Below are 18,170 nucleotides of genomic sequence, written 5' to 3'. Positions count from 1 at the left end.
CAACAATAATAATGGTATAGGCGTGACAAGCTGTGCTGCAGCTGGTTTGAAATTCAACCGGCTTTACGTTGTTTTGATTAGCCTGACATTTGGCTGGTGGGATGCTTGTATGGGCACACATGTGAGTGGGAGGATAAACACAGCTGAGCAAATCTGGTCCCTCATCTTTCTTCTGCACAAGCAACTGGGCTTATCCTCAGCTTGCATACCCCTCCTCCCTCCCACATCCTAAAAGGTGCAGCTGTATTTAATGGCAATGTATCACAGGAGCATTTGTGGCAATCTTGCTGATGTCTATTGCTACAGACAAAGCACAGAGGCTTTTAATGCTGCGGCAAGCTGTTGAAACTCAGACATTTGTGGAGGAAAAAAAAAAGAAAAAAAAAAGAGGGGAAAAAAATTAAGTTACCACATAACTTGGAGAGAGAAGGGAATAGGAACAACATCCTGACAGAGCAAATATGACAGTTTATGTAGGATTCTTCCCTATCAGGCCAAGATACCCCTCCAGAAAACCTACTTGCAACCAGCTCTTTGTTGCAGAAGCTAGAGTTCATTCGAAGTCCATATTTTTGTTCCTATGGTTTGTTAATAGCAACTGATGGTAAACACACACTGCATCTGGAAGAAGAGCTGGCCCTGGGAACTGGGGAAGGGAGAAAGAGGGAAAGTATTAAACTGTTAGAAGGGGGAAAATCAAATGTGTGTATGGTTTGAGAAAGGAAAAACACCATGAGAGTGCCAAGGTAAATTATTTTGGGGTTCTCCAGCCTCTTCAGATACACTCTATACCTGATATTCTTGCTCGTGTTTCAAATGCATGGTTTAGCTTTCTCCAAATACACAAACTTTTTAAAAGGATAAATTATCTTTCCTGTAACTTATATAGAAAGATAAAATAAAATTATCTTAAACTGGCGGCATTGTAAGTTCTGTGTTCCAATTTCCCCTTCATCTTCTGAGAAATGGAAATTTTTCATGATAAATGATAAATAAATTAAAGCAGCCACAAGCCTCTCCAGGAGTTAATACATGAGCACAGATGGCGAAAAAAAAAAAAGCACAAGCAAGACTCAGTGCCTCACAGCAGATCCAAAGTTGTAAACTCAGGCCTAGAGTTTGCTAATCCTTCCCAACAGCACCTCAGTGCCCCACAAAATCTTCATTACCACAGAATTCCTCTTTAGAGCACCTAACATGTCAGAGGTGTCAAGGGGTTGTAAACCCCAGATTACCACTACCACCTTTGCCAGGGGTTCATCCTCCTCTCCTTTTTCTGCCATCCAAGGTGTGTGTGCATAAATACTCCCTAAATCCTTTTGTATCTGCCACAGGACTTCAAACCACATCAGCTACCCAAGGTGATTTGATGGACAAGTAACAGTAGAGAGAATCTGCAAGCTTTTCACCACCACAACAGATTTAAGAATATTTATAAACTTATTCACATCTCATAGCACTCAGAATTTGATGGAAAAATACTACTTTATCTCCAGTTCTGTTATCTGTACCCCTGCCAGTGATATCCTCTTTAATTAGAATGCAATGAGTATAATGGACTTAAGCAATCGCAAAGCAGGAGGTGAAAAGCTGAGATGTTTTGTGCACATCTGTGACTTGGAAGGGAGCCAAGGGAATTTAAAATGTAAGCATAAAACAAGGATGTAGATAATCAAATGGAACAGGAAAACAGTCTGCCTGTCCCTCTTTGCTTAACACTTGCATTCATAAGAAAAATCACCTATATTTATGTAAATGGGAGATGAGTGGAGCCTATACCCTCTGCTGGACACACTTTGGCATGTCCAGGACACTGGTAGAGAGAGACCCTTGGGAGACAGTCCTGAAGGGCAAAGAGATCTGTGAAGGCTGGAAATTCTTCAAGAAGAAAATCTTAAAGACATGGGAGCAGGCTATCCTCATGTGCCAAAAGACCAACTGGCAGGGAAGACAACAAGCCTGTCTGAACACAGGGACTTTCACTGAGAGTCAGGATGAGGGGGCAGGCAACTCAGGAAGAGTGCAGAAAGCCCAGCTGGAACTCAGTCTGGCCACTGTTGTAGGAGAGAGCAAAAACATTTTTATAAATACATTAACAAAAAGAGTGTCAAGGAGAATCTCCACCCTTCATTGGGTGTGGAGGAAAACATAGCCAAAAAATTATAAGGAGAAGGCTAAGGTATTTAATGCCTTCTTTGCCTCAGTTTTTAATAGTCACACCAGTTCTCCTCAGGGTATTCAGCTCCCTGAGCTGGCAGACAGGGAAGAGGATCAGAATGAACCCACATAATCCACAAGGATGCACTTATCATAGAATCATAGAATCATTCAGGGTTGGAAGGGACCACAAGGATCATCGAGTTCTAACCCCCCTGCCATGGGCAGGGACACCTCACACTACATCAGGCTGGCCAGAGCCACATCCAGCCTGGCCTTAAACACCTCCAGGGATGGGGCCTCAACCACCTCCCTGGACAACCCATTCCAGGCTCTCAACACTCTCATGATGAAGAACTTCTTCCTCACATCCAGCCTGAATCTCCCCACTTCCAGCTTTGTTTCATTCCCCCTAGTCCTGTCACTAGCTGATATCCTAAAAAGTCCCTTCCCGGCTTTCCTGTAGGGCCCCTTCAGATATTGGAAGGCCACAATAAGGTCACCTTGGAGCCTGCTCTTCTCCAGACTGAACAGCCCCAACTCTTTCAGTCTATCCTCACAGGAGAGGTGCACCAGCACTCTGACCATGCTTGTGGCCCTGCTCTGGACCTTCTACACCATCTCTGAACACTCAGAAGTCTATGGGGCCAGATGGGATCCACCCAAGAGTGCTGAGGGAGCTGGCAGAGGAGCTTTGCCAAGACACTCTCCATCATTTATCATCAATCCTGGTCAACAAGAGAGGTCTCAGACAACTGAAGACTTGCCAATGTGACATCCATGTACAAGAAGAGCTAGAAGGGAGGGTCTGGAAAAGTACAGATCTGTCAGTTTGACTTAGGTACTGGAGAAGATTCTGGACCTCAGAGATCATCAAGTCCAACATATCACCTAACGCCACCTGACAACTAAACCATGGCTCCAAGTGCCACATCCAATCTTTTTTTTAACACCTCCAGGGACAGTGACTCCACCACCTCCCTGGCAGCCCATTCCACTGTCCAATTACTCTTTCTGTGAAGAACTTTCTCTTCACCTCAACCCTAAACCTCCCCTGGCGCAGCTTGAGACTGTGTCCTCTCGTTCTGCCTCTGGTTGCCTGGGAGAAGAGACAAATCCCACCTGTCTACGACCTTTCAGGTAGTTATAGAGAGCAATAAGGTCTCCCCTGAGCCTCCTCTTCTCCAGACTAAACCACCCCATCTCCCTCAACCTCTCCTCACACGTTCGAGCCACTCAATGTCCTTCTTAAATGGTCAATCTCTTCTCCCAAATATCAAGCAAAAAGTCATGAGCAAATGGCCTTAAGTTGCACCAGGGAAGGTTTAACTAATAATAAGCAGATACTAAGCAGATTTTCTTTACTGAATGAGTGGTCAGGCAATAGAGTAGACTGCCCAGATAAGTGGTAGAGTCACCATGCCTGGAGGTGTCAAAAATGTGTAGATGTGGCCAAGCAGGACATGGTTTAACAGCCATGGTGGTGATAAGTCAACAACTGGAATTGATAATCTTGGAGGTCTTTTCTAACTGAAATGATTCTATGGTTCTGTTTCCAGCCAGATTATCTCTGACACAGTAATTTCATTCCTCCAGTTGCAATAATTATTTGTATCCTGTCATTATAAGTAAAGTTTCAAAGGACCTCTGATTTTAATTTTCTCCTTTTCATTTTCAGATGTGCTGCCAAAACCACTAACACAAAACCCAAAGAATATAAATAATGAAACTATGTATTCCATCTTTTATTTATTCCATTTCCACATATTAAGAGTATGTATTTTTTAGTCTGTATTTAGTAACAAATTATTTTCTACATTATAATTATTTGGGGGAAAAATGTATATTTTATTGTCACTGCCTTCTCTTTTTTTTATTTCATGATTATTTTATACTTGAAATAAAAATACCTGTTTCCAGACTGAACAGAAAACCCCAATTCCATCAAGCTGCTATTACAGGCTGTGCCATAAGTTAATGTCTTGACTGAATTACAGCCTTTCAGTTCCTTTCCATCATTTATTTCATCAAAGATACTTCTAAAAAGAAAATCTTGCCTTCCTCCAAGAATAAATCTGGCTGAAAAGAGCTCCAGAGACCACAACAAAAAGTGATTAAATAATGAGTTCTGGAAGCAGCTGTCAAGCTTAAGAAAGCTCAAAGAGAGCACAAATTTTTATTGTTGTGGTCCCTGCTACCATCTCACCAAAGACCTGGAGAGATTTAGGTTCTTAGACCAGGATAATGTGTGACCACACAACAGAGACAACACTTTGCAGAAGCAGAGATGCAAAACAGTCTTTATCTGGGAAAACTCACATAGGACTTCCAGGGATAAATTCCCAGTTATTGTGGAAAATCTCTCTTTTCAAAAATACTTGAAGAGTTTCCAGCCTCAATAAATCTAATCCTAGAGGACAAATTCCTCTCTCATTCACACAAGAGAAAAATCTGGATTACTATAGAGACACTGATCAGCAGTCCTCTGGGTGATGTCTGTGATGAGGCACAGGCAGCTTCCCTTGCAACCCAAGTAAGTGTACCTTAAAGCCGTACCAAAGGACAACCAATGGCACTATGTTTGCTGACTACCAAAGACTGTTTGAATCACCACTGAACCGTCAATGTGAGGTCAGATATCTATCCTTAAATAAGACAGCTGCACGTCACCAATTCTTCTAACTCCATTTTGCCAGTAGGATCAAAGTCTGACCCTTCTTTTATTTTCTTTCAAAGCGCTGTACAGACCATGAGTGTCTGCGCTTTCCACCACAGGCAATACCTCTGGAACCTGTTAGGTAAATAGAAACCTACTGTCTTTTCACAGAAATAAGAATAAATAAATTTGTCAATGCCTTCACAAATGAAAAGAGATAAAATTCAGATATGTGAAAATAATGTCAGTGTCAGTATGAGAAAGCTGTTATGTAGTGTCTCAGCCCCTTTACTGGTGCATATACCACCAGTGGAGTAGGAGGTGGATTGGCCACTTTCTGCCAGATGACAGTCCTGCTCCCATCTCCTCTTCAGTCTGAAGACATGTCCTGTAACAACCTAAGGTACCTCCTGGGATGAGGGCTGGTTGTGGATACACAACACTGTCAGACACAGTCAGCAAATACCCAATTTTATTATTGTAATAAATTATTACTCATTTTCATATGCCTTTCATTTGGGAGTTTCAAGACAGTGCTCAGAGAAAATCACTTAATGGAGTTATTCAAGCCTAACCAGAAATTACTGGAAACATTAAGGGCAATTTACTCTTGCAAGATTATCTAGACTGATTTTACAGACCTAAGAAGTTCAGAGATAATTTGGACTAATCAAAAATGGCAGATGCTTCTGCAAAACAAGCACTAAAACAAAGCTCTGATTTCACTAGGCAACAGTTACCACTAGATAGGAAGAGACTGTGGTGTTCAAATATTACATTGCTTATCCCCTACCAGAACTGTCTTTCAGAATATCAAAAGGCTACAAAGCTCTTTGGAGTCTAGGGGAGTGGGAGGTGTATCTCAAATTGGAATGTGAGAGTGTTGATCTACCCTCAGGTGATATATCAATTTTGGCTGAAGGGATCAAAGCAATACCCTCTCCCTTCTCTTTTTTTTTTTTTTTTTTTTAAAGTGATTCCAAGTTGGCAAATTGTATGCCAGGTTTCAACATGATGCTATTTCAAAGAGCCAAGATAACGTGCAGTACCATGCAAACCAACTTGCATAGTAGAAACCGAAGGAAAAATCATACTGTAAAAGTCCTATAGGTCTAGAGCAAGTATCTCATATAAGAGGTAAGCAGAAGGATATGACACATCCTTCTTTGCCACATGAAGACTCAGAATGCATCTTTTGCACTCTCTTGAAATGAAATCTGGCAATTACTGGATAAATTAAGGAATTAACAGAGGTGGTCTAAAACAAGCAGAAACAAGAAAAGTGCCAGAACATTGTGATGGGTATGGTGTTACAACATCTGTGAAATCCTTACACCATACAGTGTGTAGATACAGGACACTTTATATATTGAAGGAGAATTTCTCTTTTTGAAATTTGAGAAACTGTTCAGGGGAAAGTAAAAGCAGTATAAAAACAATGTGAGAACTTTCTCCTTGTTTGATGAGCTGAGGTGCCTGGAATAGAAGATGATACTTGTGGTTTAGGAGATTGCAGATGGCTAATCAGATGAAATCCCTTGTTCTTGTCTACCTTCAAATACATTCTCTGGGTGCTATTTTCCCATGTCTTACAGATTGTGATAACTGTTGTCCCAGCACATTTCAGAAAAAAATTTCAACTTATAAAATATTATTTTATTGAGATGCTGATACTGAGTAGATGTTTAAAAAACTTACAGTTTATAGCCCATCAAAAAAAAAAAAAAAAGATACCATAAAGCATTTCAGTGTTATTATAAGAAGACAATTTGATTTTTAAGTTGTGACATAGCTTCTCATTAGCTTAATGGAAATTCTGAAGTATTTTATTTTGCAAGAATACAGAATGAAAGCAATTATTTTTAATGCCAGCTCTCCTGTGATGCAGAAACTAACCAGATCCATGTAGAAGTGCATCAGTACCACAGTCAGGGACATTACAGTCAGGTATGTGATCTAGTAAGAAAAAACAGAGTAGCAGGTGTGTCTTGGTTGATGGAATGGACAAGCTGCTGGTCCCTGGTAGAAACATCATGTGTACCACATCTCTCTGGTCCTCCAGTCCAACCCTGCGGCTGCTGTGGCACTTACAGATAGTACCATGCTTCAACAGCCATCCAGCCCAGTTCCACTCCTAAACCTGGCACACTCCAAACTCCAGGGGGGTTGTGGAGTCTCCCTCTCTGGAAACTTTCAAAACCTACCTGAATGTATTCCTTTGCAGACTACCCTACGTGATCCTGCTTTGGCAGGGGGGTTGGACTCGATGATCTCTGGAGGTCCCTTCCAGCCTCTAACATTCTGTGATTCTATGATTCTGTGATTCTTTCAAATTACTCTCAGAAGCTTTCCCAGACCTTGGAGCTCCAACAGGTGTTTAATACCCAGGGACAAATACTCGGCTAGCACAAACTAATCCCACAGAGATCTGCTGACTGATTCCCACAGTAAATCTGCTGAAAAGGAAAAATGTCCTTTAACTTTGCAACACAGAGGTTGAAATAAAACAGAGGCTGAAATAAAAACCATGAAGTTACATTAGCCAGTGGAGGTGCAGCTTCCACTAAAAGTTTCTTTGCTGTTTTAATTAAACCAATCTCCACAAGGACCACACAACTAAGAGGGTAATATAAAAACTATCAACCCACATCTGTGCAAACTCTTGACAATTTTTCCTGAGTGCAGAGAGGCTGGAGAACCTCAGTACTCAATATATGACTAACCTCTTATTTACCTAAACACCTACCAGAGGTGATTCTCTGGGCTAGGAGTTTCACTATGACCCACCTCATGCAGCCAGGGAAAAAGATAACAGTGACAAATCTTCAGGTTCCCATACAGCAGAGGAACTGTATTGCTGTCTGCAGTGGCAGAATTGTGTCTACAGACAAGGCAGCAAGCCATCAAACAGTACGCCTATGACAAGTTAAGCTTGGTTGTTGCAGCTTCATCTCTGCTCTCAGCATGTTCGTTTGATCCAGAGACTCCAAAAGGTATTTGAGCTCAGGCCACCAGAAAAACTGTGGTCCATGTCACATCACCTTTCTCAAATGGCCCAGGGCCCTGCCCTCAGGAAAATACCAACCTGTGCACTTGCACCCATATGACTTCACTTCCATATGCATAACAGGAGGCTGCTGAGAGTGGGAGAGTCATGGGATGGGAAACCACAGACATAGCCCATCTTGTGACCCACCTCATTTCTCAAAGGAGAGCAGCATCACCCCATCCATCTGGGGCAGGGTCCAGGCAAAACCACAACGTTTAACTTCAAGGCAATAATGCAAGATAATATATAACAGGGTTGAACCCTGCCATACAAGGCTTACAAGAAGTCACTGGGCAGACAGCAAAAGGAAAACCAGAGGGTTTTATCCTTTTGTGATCTTTTCAGTCTCAAAGATTTTGCAAGGCTGATTTGAATTTATGAATTAAACCCAGTGGCTCACATGGCCCTCATGAAATCCAAATGCCATAATCAATTCCTGTATTTATTCACAATACTCTAGCATACCAAGTTCATGTCCAGAATCTGTAACACTTAGCTAAGAGGTGCAACTAACATAAGCACTTAATAAGCTATCATAAATGAACTGTGGCTAGCAGACCTTATCAACAAGATTCTTCCATTGCACCAAAGAGGCAGTTCAAAAACTTAACAGCTGAAAATGTCCCTCTTTGGTTTTTCACCCACACTCAGTAACATCATGTATTGTATATGTTTGTGCTCCCAAAAGAAACTGAATTAATTTCATCCCCAAGGCCCACAAGTCTGGCCATAAAATCGTTTCAGGGTTGGAAAGCAGAAGTACTGGTTCTGTTCAAGTACTTCCATTACACAGGTTTGGGCCTCATCCACCACCTAAAATCAGCAAAGGAAAGCCGTTACTAAAGCATAGCTAGTGTGTATCCTAATTTTGATAGTAATAATGAATGGCAATTAGTGTGTGACTGGTGCATAGGGGTATTACAACACACAAAGGTCCTAAATGATGTTTAGCAAAGCTTCTTACTGCTCATTGCTACATCAATTTAAAGCCTAATTAATGATCCATATAATAATCAAACTTTCTGTGAATCAACCTTATGACCTACTCTCCGAAAATGCCTTAAATAAGCACTTAGAGCTGAAGAAAGGACTCTTGCTAACTCTATTACCTCATGAATGATAATGACATGACAAGTTCTAAATCAGGATTGGTTCAGCAGTAGTCTTGAGTTTTGCTGGGAAAAGGGCCTAAAAAAAATTCATTTCCATAGCCAACAGAGAAACAAGTAACAAAGTTAAGAAATTTAATCAGTGCAGTTGTATTTCAGCAACTAGCAAGCTTCTGAGGAAAAAACAGTTGTGACATGAATTAATGTGCTAGTGTCCTCTGTACAAATGGAGCTCCCAACATTGGATTAGGAAGAGAGGTCACACACTCTGATGAAAGCCTGGGGCACTGCAGGGGTAGGAGCATTAAGCACAGCCCAATGAGGGCAAAGGAACTTACAATTTCCCTTAGGAAACAATGGAAACAAATACTGTTATTTTAAGAGATACAGGTATGTTTCCAGAAAATCACATGCAGACATGAAGAGCCCTTGAATAAGGAGTAAGTGTAGGTTTGCCCTGAGAAACAATTACATATTAATAAAGCCTTCTTGCCCAGATGATTTCCTGCATGTATTCACGTTAAGTCCTGAAGATATGTGTCAAAAAATCATTGTTAACAGTTTTTATTTGGAGCAGTGTTAGGAAGCTAAAATCTTGAAAGAGACAGTTGAAAATGGTAAGGTCAGTAAATGTGCTTCTGTAGTTCAAGCACATATTAAGTATTCTTGAGTGATTTCAGTGATTTACAGGTACTGATAAGAGTTGGTGGAATGAGCTTTGCTGTTCAAAATTTGTTTTACACATGGCAAAGAAAGTCAAGGATCTGAAACAGGCTGCTGTCAACCACAGAGAAATACCAGTGGTACAGTCCAGATGAGCACTGTGGTATGTCTCACCATCATCCCACATGTTTATTCATGCCATATTACTCCAGTTTTCTTTCTTAGCTCTTTAACAATTCCCAAGGTACAGCAGTTTTGAAATTCGTATTAAACCTCACTTGAACCTCAGGCAGCAAAGCAACAAAAAATTGATTAAGCCATCACTAAACAGAATCATGAACAAATCACAGCATCACAATATCACAGTATCACAGTATGTTAGAGGTTGGAAGGGACCTCAAGAGATCACCAGGTCCAATACCCCTGCTAGAGCAGGATCACTTAGGGTAGTCTGCACAGGAATGCATCCAGGTGGGTTTTGAAAGTCTCCAGAGAAGGAGACTCCGCAACCCTCCTGGGCAGCCTGTTCCAGTACTCCGTCACCCTCACTGTAAAGAAGTTTCTCCTCATGTTGAGGTGAAATCTTCTATGGTCAAGCTTGAACCCATTGTTTCTTGTCTTATTATTGCACACCACCAAAAAGAGGTTGCCCCCCTCCACTTGACACTCACCCCTCAGATATTTATAAACATTGATGAGATCCCCTCTCAGTCTTCTCTTCTCAAGACTGAACAGCCCCGGGGATCTCAGTCTCTCTTCATAGGGCAGATGCTCAAGTTCCCTAATCATCCTCGTGGCTCTCCGTTGGATTCTCTCCAGCAGGTCTCTGTCTCTCTTGAACTGGGGAGCCCAAAACTGGATGCAGTATTCCAGGTGTAGTCTCACCAGGGCAGAGTAGAGAGGTAGAAGAACTTCCCTACACCTGCTGGACACACCCTTCTTGATACATCCCAGGATCCCATTGGCTCTCTTGGCCACCAGAGCACATTGTTGTTCCATGCAGAACTTGCTGTCCACCAGCACTCCAAGGTCTTTTTTCCATGGAGCTGCTTTCCAGCAGGGCAGCCCCTAACCTGTACTGGTGCCTGTTGTTATTCCTCTCCAGATGCAGGACCTGCACTTGTCCTTATTAAACTTCATGAGGTTTGCCTGCACCCAGCTCTCCAGCCTGTCCAGGTCAGGTTGGATGGCTGCACAGCCTGACAGGTGTCAGCCAACCCCCCCAGTTTTGTATCATCAGTGAACTTGCTGAGGGTACTCTCAATGCCCTCATCCAGGTCGTTGATAAAGATAGTGAACAAAACTGGACCCAGTACTTATCCTTGGGGGACACCACTTGCCACAGGCCTCCAAGTAGACTCTGTGCCACTGATGATGACCCTCTGAACTCTGTTGTGGAGCCAGTTTTCAATCCACCTCACTGACCAGCCATCTATGCCACATCTCCTGAGCTTTTCTATGAGGATGTTATGGGAGACAGTAACGAAAGCTTTATTGAAGTCAAGATATGTGACATCCACTGCTCTTCCCTCATCTACCCACTTGGTCCTAACTTCATAGAAGGCGATCAGATTAGTCAGGCAGGATCTCCCCTTGGTAAATCCATGTTGGCTGCTCCTGATAACCTTTTTTTCTTCCATGTGGTTAGAGGTGACCTCTAGGATGAACTGCTCCATCCCTGATGCCTCCAGCTCCCATCACTGATGCAAAACTTGCCTTTATGATTAGAAGAGAGGGAAAGCCAAAAAATTGGTTTTACCATTGAAAAAAAAAAAAGTCATCCAGTGTTCATTGTTCTTGAAGGGTGAAACAACATCACAGGCCACCACACTAGCTGAACAAATGGACTGGAGGCACTGCAAAAAGGAAATCAGGACTCTTTTCTAAAAGGCTGTTCAGCTCTTGCCAGATTAGCCAAACATACATCAGGTACAAAGGGGGAAAAAAGAAAAATGTTCCTGCTATGAAGCAGTGGCTAAAATTACAAACACAAGAAACCTTGCTATATGTGCACGAGGTCACTCCAAAGCCTGTAGTGTAATAGCTGCCAAGAGCAATAAGATCATGTTTGCTGCTCAGCTACCTTCTACATTTAAAAAAATTGAAAGACAAGTAGGTAGAGATGGAGTAGATGGCTTGGAATAAAAGAGGAACTGAAATTAAATTTCACTCAATTGCAGTCTGATGGTTTATAAATTAGGGTTTTCTCCCAAATAGAGTTAAGATTAAACAGGCTAACAAAAGCAGGGCAGCTCTCTGGAGCTCATTAGAGTCAACTGAGTTAGGAAATTACTCTTTTCTTCCCAAGGTGTGCTCCCTCAACTCTTCAGAGCAAGACAGCACTTCTTTATGTAGTTTTAACTCAGAACCTAAATTAATTGTGAAGCGACATATATGGTGGAACAGTCCAGAGGATATTGTTTACAGTTCTTTTCACCTCAGCATGTGCATAATGCTCAAAGAAGTTGAATTAGCTTTCCAGTACCTCATTTTAGCAGATGAAAGGAGTAAGTAGTATCTCTTCAGATACTGATACCTGTCCTCAAGAGCAACAGGGATTCAGCCAGCCTCAAGCTCACTGTGTAAACATAACTCTCTGTTCCCAGGTCCAGCCTAGTCCTAGGGGAGATGCCTTAGTGGAAACGTAGCCAATACACTTTACGCAACCTATCACTGTGCCCTGCAAGCCCAATTTGCACAGCCCACTCCGTGTTCCCATCACCACAGACTTCCAAAACCACCTTGCATGCAGCATGGCTTATTAGGTATGAGACTGCTCTGATGTATGTTAGTGTCTCTAAGGCCTAGTTTTTCCCTTCCATTATCTACCCTGTTCCCTTGTCTGCCTAGATAATACACCATTGGAAGTACTTAGATACCAGATCAGTCAGGGGAAAAAATGCCAGTTTTCCTTCTTCTGTTTCTTTCTTTTTAAATCTCTTCACTGTCTATTAACAGGATACATGATGGAGGTTAAGCTAAAGTTATCTTGAAAATATCTGGGGTTAATTTTTGCAAGGCTGCACCCACTTTCTAGGGGTTTTGGGTGTAGGTCTCTGTGAAACATTCTGCAGTTCCTAGGGGGAACATTAGCCTGCATGCTTCAGGACTTGAAATAAAGTTTACTGTAGCAGCTGTTCCTAGAATTTACTGTCATTTATTATGTGGCTTCCAAAATCTTTCCAGGATTTTAAATAGCCAAGGAAATAGAAATATTAGTTGTTTTTTTGTTGAGGCACTAAGAACTACATCAGTTTTGGGGAGAAATACCTGATGAAGGCACATCCACATTTTTTGCTCCATGTGCCTGTAAAGAGCCAGTGAGGGAAGGCAGAGCAGAGGTGTGTGAAACAGCCAGGTCAGGTGTATTGTGCAGCCACAGAGCTCAATGCACTTTGCCATGCAGAGGTCCAAGTTCTCAGGCAGAAGTCAGGGATGGGGTCCTGGCTGGTTAGCTCTGCATCCCTTGTGCCCAAAATCGAGGCTGAGAGAGTTAGTGGAAGCACGGCAGTCCCTCTTTGAGACAGAGCAGTAACAATAGAGTACACCTGCTGTGACAGCACACTCTTTTCCCCTTCTCTATTTTCCCCCAAAGGCAGTAATAGAAGTCATTTTGTATTAATGATAACAGAGGAAAATGTTGGCAAGGCACACGTACCCTATACAGCTCTAGATTTGCATCCAGGACGCCATTATGCAATACCCAATGTGCAGAACAAATCCCCTTCATACAGAGGTCTGCTGACTCCCTGGTGCCCGGGTAAAGGATGCCATAGCTAAACTTCCCTCCCTTGTCAGTCCTTCAGACTATTACCCACTTCTGGTTTTTCAGGTGGGTAGTGACAATGTATCAATGAGAGGCTCACAATCAATTAAAAGAGACTTCAGGTCCCTGGGGCAACTACTAAAGGGATCAGGAGCTCAAGCTGTGTTCTCCTCCATCCCATTTACATCAGCAATGGATGAGGGAACATTTAGGAAGAGCCAACAGGTCAATTCATGGCTCTGGGACTGGTGTCATCAACAGGGGTTTGGACTTTATGATCACAATTTAGTTCACAGGGCACCAGAGCTGCAAGCAACCAATGGGATGAACCTGTCCCAGAGGGTGAAAAGGATTCTAGGGCAGAAGTTGGCAGTGGTCATCGATAGGGCTTTAAATGAGATTTGAAGGGGGAAGGAGTTGTTAATCTCACACTGTCTGTGACAATCAATGAGGCAGCTCACCAGAGGCAGAGGGACAGACTCCTAGCAAGGACTCTCAGCTTGCTGCCCTGAGGCAAGCCAAGGACGAAGCACTGGGACACCCCAAGGGAATCAAGGGGAATTCATCTAAGAAGGTGACAAGGCCAGCCCAGCTGAAGTGCCTCTATGCAAATGCACGAAGCTTGGGCAATAAACAGGATGAGTTAAGGGTCACTGTGCTGCTAGGATGCTATGACATAGTGGCTCTTACTGAAACCTGGTGGGATGATTCCCATGACTGGAATGTAGGGATAGATGGGTACAAGCTCTTTAGGAAGAACAGGCAGGATAGGAGGTGTTGCCCTCTGTATCAGCGACCAGTTGGAATCAGTGGAGCTCCACCTGGGGAAGGATGATGAGCTGGTTGAGAGACCATGGGTGAAGATTAAAGGCAAGACAGGGGAAGGAGATGTTACTGTAGGGGTCTGCTACAGGCCACCTGACCAGCAGAACCAAGCAGATGAGGCCCTCCACACGCAAGTAGAAGTGGCATCATGGGCACAAGCCCTGGTCCTCATGGGTGATTTCAACCACCCTGACATCTGCTGGAAGGACAACACAGCAAGGCACCAGCAATCCAGGATGTTTCTGGAATGCATAGATGACAACTTCCTCCTCCAAATGCTGGACTTTGTTCTCACCAATAGAGAAGGGCTGGTGGCCCATGTGAGGCTCAGGGATAACCTTAGATGCAGTGACCATGATGCAATAGAATTTAAGATCCTCAGGGCAACTAGGAGGGCATATCCCAGGATTACAACCCTAGACTTCAGGCATGCAGACTTTGATCACTTTAGGGATCTGCTGGACAAAGTGTCATGGGACAAAGCCCTAGAGGGAAGAGGGGCCCAGGACAGCTGGTCAGTATTCAAGGATCACCTTCTCCGTGCCCAGGAGCAAAGTATCCCCACAAAGAGGAAAGCAGGAAAGAATGTTAGGAGACTTGCCTGGATGAGCAAGGAGCTCCTGGACATACTGTCACACAAAAAGAAGCTCTACAAGGAGTCAAAGAAAGGACAGCTAGAATGGGGGGCATATAAGGAAGGGGAGCAGCAAGAGACCTGGTTAGAAAAGCTAAAGCTCAGTTAGAATTAAATCTATCCAGGGAGATCAAGGGGAACAGGAAAAATTTCTATAGGTATATTAAAGTTAAAAAGAAGACGAGGGAAGGTGTGGGCCCCCTCAGAAAGGAAACAGGGGAGCTGGTGACAAGTGACATGGAGAAGGCTGACATTCTCAATGACTTCTTTACCTCAGTCTTCACTGGCAAGGGCTCCAACCACACTCCTGGGATCACAGAGGATAATGGCAGGGACTGGAAGAAGGAAGTGCCCATCATGAGTGAAGATCAGGTTTGTGACCATCTGAGGAACCTGAAAGTGTTCAAGTCCATGGGACCTGATGAGATACACCCACGGGTACTGAGGGAACTGGCAGATGAGGTTGCTAAACCCCTCTCTATTATATTCCAAAAGTCCTGGCAATCTGGGGAAGTCCCCACTGACTGAAAAAGGGGAAACATTACTCCCATTTTCAAAAAGAAAAAGAAGGATGACCCAGGGAGCTATAGACCAGTCAGTCTCACCTCTGTGCCTGGTAAGGTCATGGAGCAGATCCTCCTGGAAGAACTAATAAGACAGAAGAATAATGAAGAGGTGATTGGGTACAGTCAGCATGGCTTCACCAAGGGCAAATCCTGCCTGACAAACCTGGTGGCCTTCTATGACAAGGTCACAACATTAATAGATGAGGGGAGAGCAACTGATGTCATTTACCTGGACCTGAGCAAAGCCTTCGACTCTGTCCCACACCACATCCTGGTCTCTAAGCTGGTGCGGTCTGGATTTCATGGATGGACCATTCAGTGGATAAAGAACTGGCTTGATGGCTGCACCCAAAGAGTGGCTGTCAATGGGTCCATGTCCCAGTGGAAGCCAGTGACAAGCAGAGTCCCTCAGAGATCAGTCCTGGGACCAGTCTTGTTCAACATCTTTGTCAGTGACATGGACAGTGGCATTGAGTGCACCCTCAGCAAGTTTGCTGATGACACCAAGCTGTGTGGTGCAGCAGACACACTGGAGGGAAGGGATGGCATCCAGAGGGACCTTGACAGGCTGGAGAGGTGAAACTCATGAGGTTCAACAAGACCAAGTGCAAGGTCCTGCATCTGGGTCAGGCCAATCCCAAGCACTGATATGGGCTGGGCAGTGACTGGCTGGAAAGCAGTCCTGAAGAAAAGTCCTGGGGGCGCTGGTGGACGAGAAGCTCAACATGAGCCACCAATGTGCATTTTCAGCCCAGAAAGACAGTCATATCCTGGGCTGCATCAAGAGAAGCATAGCCAGCAGGTCACGGGAGGTGATTCTCCCCCTCTACTCTGCACTGGTGAGACCCCACCTGGAGTACTGCAGCCAGTTCTGGAGCCCCTATTACAAGAGGGATGTGGACATGCTGGAATGTGTCCAGAGAAGGGCCATGAGGATGATCAGAGGGCTGGAGCACCTCTCCTGTGAGGACAGACTGAGAGAGTTGAGACTGTTCAGTCTGGAGAAGAGAAGGCTCTGAGGAGACCTTATTGTGACCTTCCAGTATCTGGGGAGCCTACAAGAAAGCTGGGGAAGGACTTTTTAGGATGTCAGGTAGTGATAGGACTAGGGGGAATGGAGCAAAACTATAAGTGGGTAGATTCAGATTGGATGTTAGGAAGAAGGTTTTCAGCATGAGAGTGGTGAGACACTGGAACAGGTTGCCTAGGGAGGTGGCAGAAGCCTCATCCCTGGAGGTTTTTAAGGCCGGGCTGGATGTGGCTCTGGGCAACCTGATCTAGTGTGAGGTGTCCTTGTCCATGGCAGGGGGGTTGGAACTAGATGACCCTTGAGGTCCTTTCCAACCCCAACAATGCTAGGATTCTATGTTTACCTAGAAGTGCAGTTCTCCTGCACCTGTGATATTTTATGGCATCTGCCAACACAACAAAGACAGCTCCAAATTTCTGGAAGCTGTAGCTACACATCTCATTTTAACAGAAATATCCCACACTGCTTCCTCAAGGGCAACAGTGAAGAATGAGACTTCTCCTTCAAGCAGTGTGATATAACAGCTCCTTGTGAATCTGCTTTTATTAGACAAATGTACATCTAATTAACAGTGAGGACTTAATTTTTTAATGTTCTTGTCTTGGAAGCATTGTGACATTAAGCGTTTAAGGGCAACATATGATTCTTGGGGAAGTTTTAGCCTCATTATTCTAAAGAAAAATAGGATTGTCTTTCAGGTCCAATTCTATCAAAAATCATTCAGCCAAAACAGTCACCTCAGCCAAGTCCCACTGCTAATGAGAATTTGTTTCACAAAATAATCATGTTCCTTTGAATCCAGAGCTGTGATCTTGTAAATCCCAGTGCAGCAATCACCCTGTTGCAAAAGGCTTAGACTGATGGTGCTCTGCTAATACACACACCCAGAGGTGCAATCCAGATGATGCCTCAGTTGCCTGGCACAGTGTAGTTAAAGTAAACTAAGTAAACACTGGTAGGACTGAGCAGGCTCCCTTAGCCTTTCCCTTTTAATAATATTTTTGCATTAAAAAAAAAAAAAAAGAAAGAAACCCCCACCACACCAAAAAACCCAGAATGACAAAAAAACCCCACATGTAGGTATACAGGAAGGGCTTTTATATTCAAGAAAAGCAAAAAACTACTGGGTTTATTTAACACTTGCAAAGCAGCACACACCACATTTTCTAGACAAGAAAGCTTAATAATGCCTTAATTAAATCCAGCTGAGTGATGGAAATGTGATTATAGAGAATTAACAGCACATGATAATTTGCTCCTACCAAAGTTCATCACTATTAACAAGGAGATGAACTGGGTGTTTCCTGGTCATACAGAGAATGAAAATGCTTAAAGGATTTTAAAACTAGCATAATTTAAAGCAAGACAAATGGTACCCATTTTGAGACTGCTGGATTCAATCTTACCCTCCTGCTCCCTCTGCTTTGATCTGAAACAGAATTGTAGCTGATGACAGCAAATGCGAATATGAAATATCTAAATGTGCTACTGGCTCCAGGGAAGGAATCTCTGATAGTTTATCAGATTTCCTGTGGTGGCTCTTTGATCAGAAAAGTATGACTAAATGATTTTTTTAAATCTGTCATCACATGAATGGTACTGCTCTGATATATTGTAATAAAATTCAAATTTAAAAAAGCTTCCTATTAGGAACAAATGAAAACAGAAATACAGGAAATAAATATGCAGAGTTGTATGATGTGGGAGGAAAGAAC

This window comes from Indicator indicator, chromosome Z (assembly GCF_027791375.1).
Source record: "Indicator indicator isolate 239-I01 chromosome Z, UM_Iind_1.1, whole genome shotgun sequence".
Taxonomy (NCBI): Eukaryota; Metazoa; Chordata; class Aves; order Piciformes; family Indicatoridae; genus Indicator; species Indicator indicator.
This window is presented reverse-complemented; position numbering follows the sequence as displayed.